Here is a 6188-nt window from a genome sequence, read left to right as displayed (position 1 = left end):
AAGAGGTTTTTTTCATGGAAAAAAAGGAAATAAAAAATAACAAATGAGAGACTTGAGCCGAGGAAAGAGGGCAGAAATTGGGTTTCAGACCTCGAAAACTGTGTTCCTGTCGCAGTCAATAGTCTTTAGTGATCTGATTGGTGCTGACAAGGGGACTATCTGGGCGGGAGGCTTGCCTCTCAGAGACGTTGCTGAAGATGCTCAAAGGGCTTGCTGTCGCCCCCTCATGCAGATCCTGGATCCTTCTTTACCTTCTGACGCACCTGACATTTTGCTGCTGAGATTTCTTCTGGCCTCTGTAACATAGCAACAAGGAGCAATGTCCTCCTCCAACCCATGAATACAGGCTCGCAGGGCTCCAGCCTCGGCCTTTTCATCTGTGCAAGCTCACCTACTGTCAGTTTTGCCCATGTCTCCCCAATCCTGGCCTTGACCTGTCTCTGAAACTCCAGATTGGCTTCTCTAACTTCCTGTTTGGATGCAGCTGGAGGTTCCTGAGGCACTTTGAATTCAACATGCTATCTAAAAGAGACACACTTTATATTTAAACCTCTGAGAGATTGCAAGATTTGGCATATGGTTGTAAGTGGGAGGAGCCATCTATGACGTTTCCTCTTACTGGAGCTGACTGGGAGGACGGAGAGGTGCTGGGAAGGGGGAAGTGGTGGTGATGTGATGGGGTGATAAACAACTTAGAAGAGGAGAATTTAGTTGTGGGGGAAGTTCTTGTTTGGTTGCAAATCACAAAGACTCAACTCAAACTAGCTTAAACATGCATGCACAGCAAAGAAAGAAAAAGAAAAAGAAGCTTTGTAATTTTATTGGCTTAAGAAACTAGGAAGTCCAAGGGAGTAGTTTCAGGAGCAGTTGGAGCCAGGTGTTCAAAAGTGTTATCTGTCATAGAATGGGTTACTTTGTAAAAGACCCTGAGACAAAGGCTTGTGTGCTGGTAGTTTATTTGGGAGCAGCATTGAAAAGGAAAAGCACAAGAACTAACTGAAAGATGCATGAATGAGTTGCCTGGCACGATGGGAAACTGGAGCTTTATGCCGTGGGATCTTCAGGAGGGCCTTATGGAGCACATCCCAGCATTGTCCTTCTCGGAGACAAAAAGAGGAAACATTGGTTCATTGGTTCTGTCCCCCATTCATGAAGGCTGGCTCCGTGGGTGTTGATTCCTCCCACACTTATGGGTTGCACATGTGAGTGCTGGGCAGGTTCCATCGCTGTCCCACCAGAGAGGAGCGTCAGGGTAGAAGGTGAACTCACTGTAGGCTCAGAGAAGTCCTAGGGTGGCAAATACTGGCAGGTTGCCCCAGTGAGAGGCTGGTCAAAGCCTGCATGGAACTGATCTTGGTCGCAGTGGATGGCGTGAGAACAGAGGCCAAGAGGATTTGAAGTGGCTCATACCATCAGCGTGTCCCTAGCTCCTCTCTTGCTCCATCTCTCGACTATGTTTGCATCTGCCTGATCCTCAGGCTTATCCCCAAGGTGACAAGATGCCCCCAAGAAGCAACCAGCTTATATGGTCCTTAGAGTTCATCACTGCAGAGAAAGAGAGAGACCCTCACCACCCTATCTCCAATGTTCAAACGAATTCTGATGGTCCCTCCCGGGGCCATGTTCTCGTCCCTGTGACCTGGAAAGCAATGGGTGTCGACTCCTTGCCATGCTAGAATTACACGCGGTTGGGGCCTTTCCCAATAAAGAGCTGACTGGCTATGGCACACAGAAGATATGCTGCTCAGATTCTCTGTCAAGCTTCAAGAAAAGCTTGCTGCTCAGCTGCAAGGAGTGTGTTTGGCCGACTGCCTCAGCTTTAGAGCCAAGGTCATGCTCTTCACAGGGCAGTTCCTGGCCAAGTACTGGAAAAGGCAATGCTCCAAAGGCTCTCGTTTTCCCAATGCAGGACTTGATTAAGGGCAGTCTTTTCTCTGGAGTTCCCTCTTAGGTTGATAGACAGACTGTGAGGTCAGCATCCAAGTCTGGCAGCTTGCGCCGCCCAATCTGACTTTGTCCATTCCTTTCACCTCAGGACGTCCGATACACGTTCTGCATTCCTAACTCCATCTCAGTGCCTGCTTCCTGGAGAACTCAGATGGCACACAGGCAGATGAGGAAGAAACTGATGTTCACTCAGGGAATAAGAGACCTTGAAAGATGAAGGGAGAGAGGGGAGAATCCCAAACTTTGAGTGGGTATAGCAAGAGGCTTCTTCCAATCGTCATCCCATTGGTGCTTCTTCTCAGAAGCGTTTCCAAAGGTGGCCCGTGCACCAAGCTGAACCTGGCCTTGAAGTAAAAGGGCAGACCTGGATTTGAAATCTGTGCCTACAGTTTCTGATGTCCTACCAACTGCAGGGCCTGGACTGTACTTTTATGAGACGGGGACTACCTAGAGCCACGGAGATAAATATAGAGAGCAGGGAGACAGCATGCTAACCCCCAGTCTTTAAGGCAAGCCCACGTGCAGGCCACTTTTCCTCATAGAGGCAGTGACCTTGGCCCAAACTACATGAGTACCTAAGACTACCTTCCATGCGAGTTGCCTTCTGCCAACAAGCATGTTAGGAAAAGGTAGGGAACTCCTTTGTTTGGGGTTGGCTTTAGCCTTTCCAAACTGGAAATCTAAGGTCCAAGGAAGAATAAGGAAACCCGTAATTAACCTAGATTTGAGGGTTATCGTTTCTCTGAGACTACTCTGACTTTATTTCTCTTGGGGCAGAAATGATGAGACTTGGTGTTTTCTGCCGGTGGATGGTCCCAAGGTACTCCAAACACCTGGTTTGTGCATCGTTGGCCTCGAGTTTACAAACTGGGAGTGAATTTTATGAGAAGGTGGTACATAAAATTATGGGTCTATAAATGGCCATCGGAAGTCAGCCAAGTAAAAGGCGTAGATCCAAGTCACATGGTATGAAGACATTAAGCTGGAATTGCTGTTATTTTCACTGGCAGGCAAACAAAAATGAACAAAATCCTTATTTATCTGAGTGTACAAGAATCAGAATGCATTCCTGCAGTGATTTCTCTTGTCCTGCATTCCAGGGAACAAAATAGAAGGCCTACTTCACCAATCTGATCTCTAATAGCCTAGATTTGATATGAATTCAAATAATAATGATTTTCTGTGGTACCTTCATCCTGGAAACTTAGGATGCATCACTGGCCATGTCTTAAAACTTTCCCCCTGGTTTCTTGGGGCAAATTTAAGGCAAACACTATACAATCATGTTTGTAGCTGGGTGAATTTGACAAGCACAGGGTTATATGATTGCTACTTTGTAGTTTAAAGAATTGAGCTCTTTTTGTGTGCATTCTTGTTAAATCATAAACTATAACAAAGGCAAACGACTTGAACTTATATAAAAGCTGTACTGTGTCCTTGTGGCCATGAGAGAATGTGAGTGCATCCAGAGCTGAAGTCCTCACTGGTGCAGTTAAAGAGAAAAGAGAGACAAGATGAGGGGGTGTGCTGACAGTTTAGGCGACGTAGGTGTCACCATTCTGGGATTTCAGGAACGGAAAGCCTATTTTCTCTGTCCTCAGAGATATTGGGCTCTTGGGAACTGACTCAAGCTAACCAGTCACCCAAAAGACTGAGGGGTAACACGGAACACAAATGTAAGCTCTAACTCTGTGCAGGGCTGGGGTATTGGCGCCAGCCACCCTGAAGCCTTCTGTCCTGGTGTTTACACATCCGGGGACTTGGCTTAGAAATGAGAAGACTGGATGGATAACAAGGAATTAGAATCAAGGCTGGTGGATGGTCCCAAGGTACTCTATCCAGGCCGTGGTGACTCTGATACATCACCCAGCTCTCTCAGTAGTATTTATCTCCAAGAATGACAATGTTTGTGCTTGTCAGATTTAGGACCTGCTTCTCTCCTGAGTAAACACCACCATATTTTGCTTCTATTATATACATTTTCTAGTCTACAGGTAGACCAGCATTATCCTACCTTTATAAATGGCCATTCTTTAGAAAGACTATAACATACTGGAATAGTTTACGGTCACTTTCTAAGACGTGCCTCTCTACGTTGACGCTGGTGTAATTCTCAATCTTACCAAGATCAGGGATGACTTCTTCTCCTTAACAGTTCAAATTAGCTCGTTGGGCTTTGAAAGTGTTTGGGTTGATATTTCAAAACATGAAGAGACAGGCAAACACCAGGAGAGTTTTTCTTAGTTTTTTTTTTCTGATAACAGTGTCAAATAATACTCACATAGTAACCACTTTGGGATTTTTAGTCCTCTCTTGGTGAGATTTTCTTTATCTTTCAAATGTTGGAGCTGAGGGTGCCCATCCTAGGATGGAGGACTGGACAAACAGAGGCATGCCAGCAGTCAAGCTTGGCTGGCATGACCCAGTGACTTTATTTCATCTGGGGCAGAAATGATGATACTTGGTGTTTTCTGCTGGAGGCACTGAAGGACAGGCTTTCTCCCTCTTCTCTCTCATAACATCATTAGGACAGCAAGCCACAATTTTGGAGCAGGAAGCTGTATCTCAGGACTTTTATACTTCTATCTGCAATTACCTTTCCTTTCTGCAGCATGTGCAAATTAGATTTGGGGTTGAAATAAGAGTTTTGCAGCAGTTTAGGAATCTCTTCTTTTCCAGGTGAAGGAAAAATCAACACGCTGCCAGTGACCAAAACCCCTATGCTTGTTAATTCCTAGATTAGCCAAGAATGATTTCCCACAGCAGCATGGTATTCCTGGAGTTCCTAATATCTTCCAGACTCTTCAGTCACTCATTTACGTACATGTACCTGACTTCCTAATTGTGTCAACGATATGTGCATATTGCCTGTTTTAACTTTTTTTAAATTAAAATTTATTGGAGTCACAATGGATAGTAAAATTACATAGGCTTCAAGTGTACAATTCTGTAATAAATACATCATCTGTATATCACATTGTGTGCTCACCACCCAGAGTCAGTTCTCCTTTCATCATCACATATTAGAACCTCGTTACCCTCTTCCACCATCTCCCCCCCCTTACCCTGTGGTAACCACTAAACTATTGTCTGTGTCTATGACTTTTTATTTCATTTGTTTGTCTTGTTCCTTTGTTGTTTTCAGTTTTATATCCCACGTATCAGTAAAGTCATATGGTTCTCGACTTTTTCTGTCTGACTTATTTCGCTTAGCATAATAATCTCAAGATCCATCCATGTTGTCACAAATGGCACTATTTCATCTTTTCTTATGGCAGAATAGTATTCCACTGTGTATACATACCACAACTTCTTTATCCAGTTATCAATCGAAGGACACTTTGGTTGTTTCCATGTCTTGACCACTGTAAATAAAGCTGCAATGAATAGTGGAGCACATATATCTTTATGGATAAAAGTTTTCAGATTTTTTTGGTATATAACCAGGAGAAGGATTGCTGGGTCATATGGTAATTCTATTCTTAATTTTTTGAGGAACCTCCACACTGCCTTCCATAACGGCTGCACCAGTCTGCATTCCCACCAACAGTGTATGAGGGTTCCTTTTTCTCCACAGCCTCTCCAACACTTGTGACTATTTGTCTTGTTGATGATAGCCATTCTGACTGGGGTGAGGTGATATCTCATTGTGGTTTTTATTTGCATTCCTCTGATGATTAGTGATGTTGAGCATTTTTTCATATGTTTATTTGCCATCTGTATGTCCTCTTTGGAGAAATGTCTCTTCAGGTCCTCTGCCCATTTTTAATTGGATTGTTTGTCTTTTTGTTGTTGAGCTGTATGAGTTCCTTATATATTGTAGATATTAGCCCCTTATCAGAGGCGTCGTTTGCAGATACCTCCTCCCATTCGGTTGGTTGACTCTTTTATTTTGTCAATGGTCTCTTTTGCTGTGCAAAAGCTTTTTAGTTTGATATAGTCCCATTCATTTATTTCAGCTTTTACTTCCCTTGCCTTTGAGGTCAAATTCATAAAATCCTCTTTGAACCCAAGGTCTATAAGTTTAGTACCCATGCTTTCTTCTATGCAGATTATTGTTTCAGGTCTTATGTTTAAGTTTTTGATCCATTTCGAGTTAATTTTGGTACATGGTGACAGATAACAGTCTAGTTTCACTCTTTTGCACGTGGCTTTCCAATTTTCCCAACACCATTTGTTGAAGAGGCTTTCTTCCCTCCATTGTATGTTTTTGGCTCCTTTGTTGAAAATTATCTGTCTAT

The sequence above is a fragment of the Rhinolophus hipposideros genome (genome assembly GCF_964194185.1).
Source record: "Rhinolophus hipposideros genome assembly, chromosome: X".
Lineage (NCBI taxonomy): Eukaryota > Metazoa > Chordata > Mammalia > Chiroptera > Rhinolophidae > Rhinolophus > Rhinolophus hipposideros.
Note: the sequence above shows the minus strand (reverse complement) of the source record.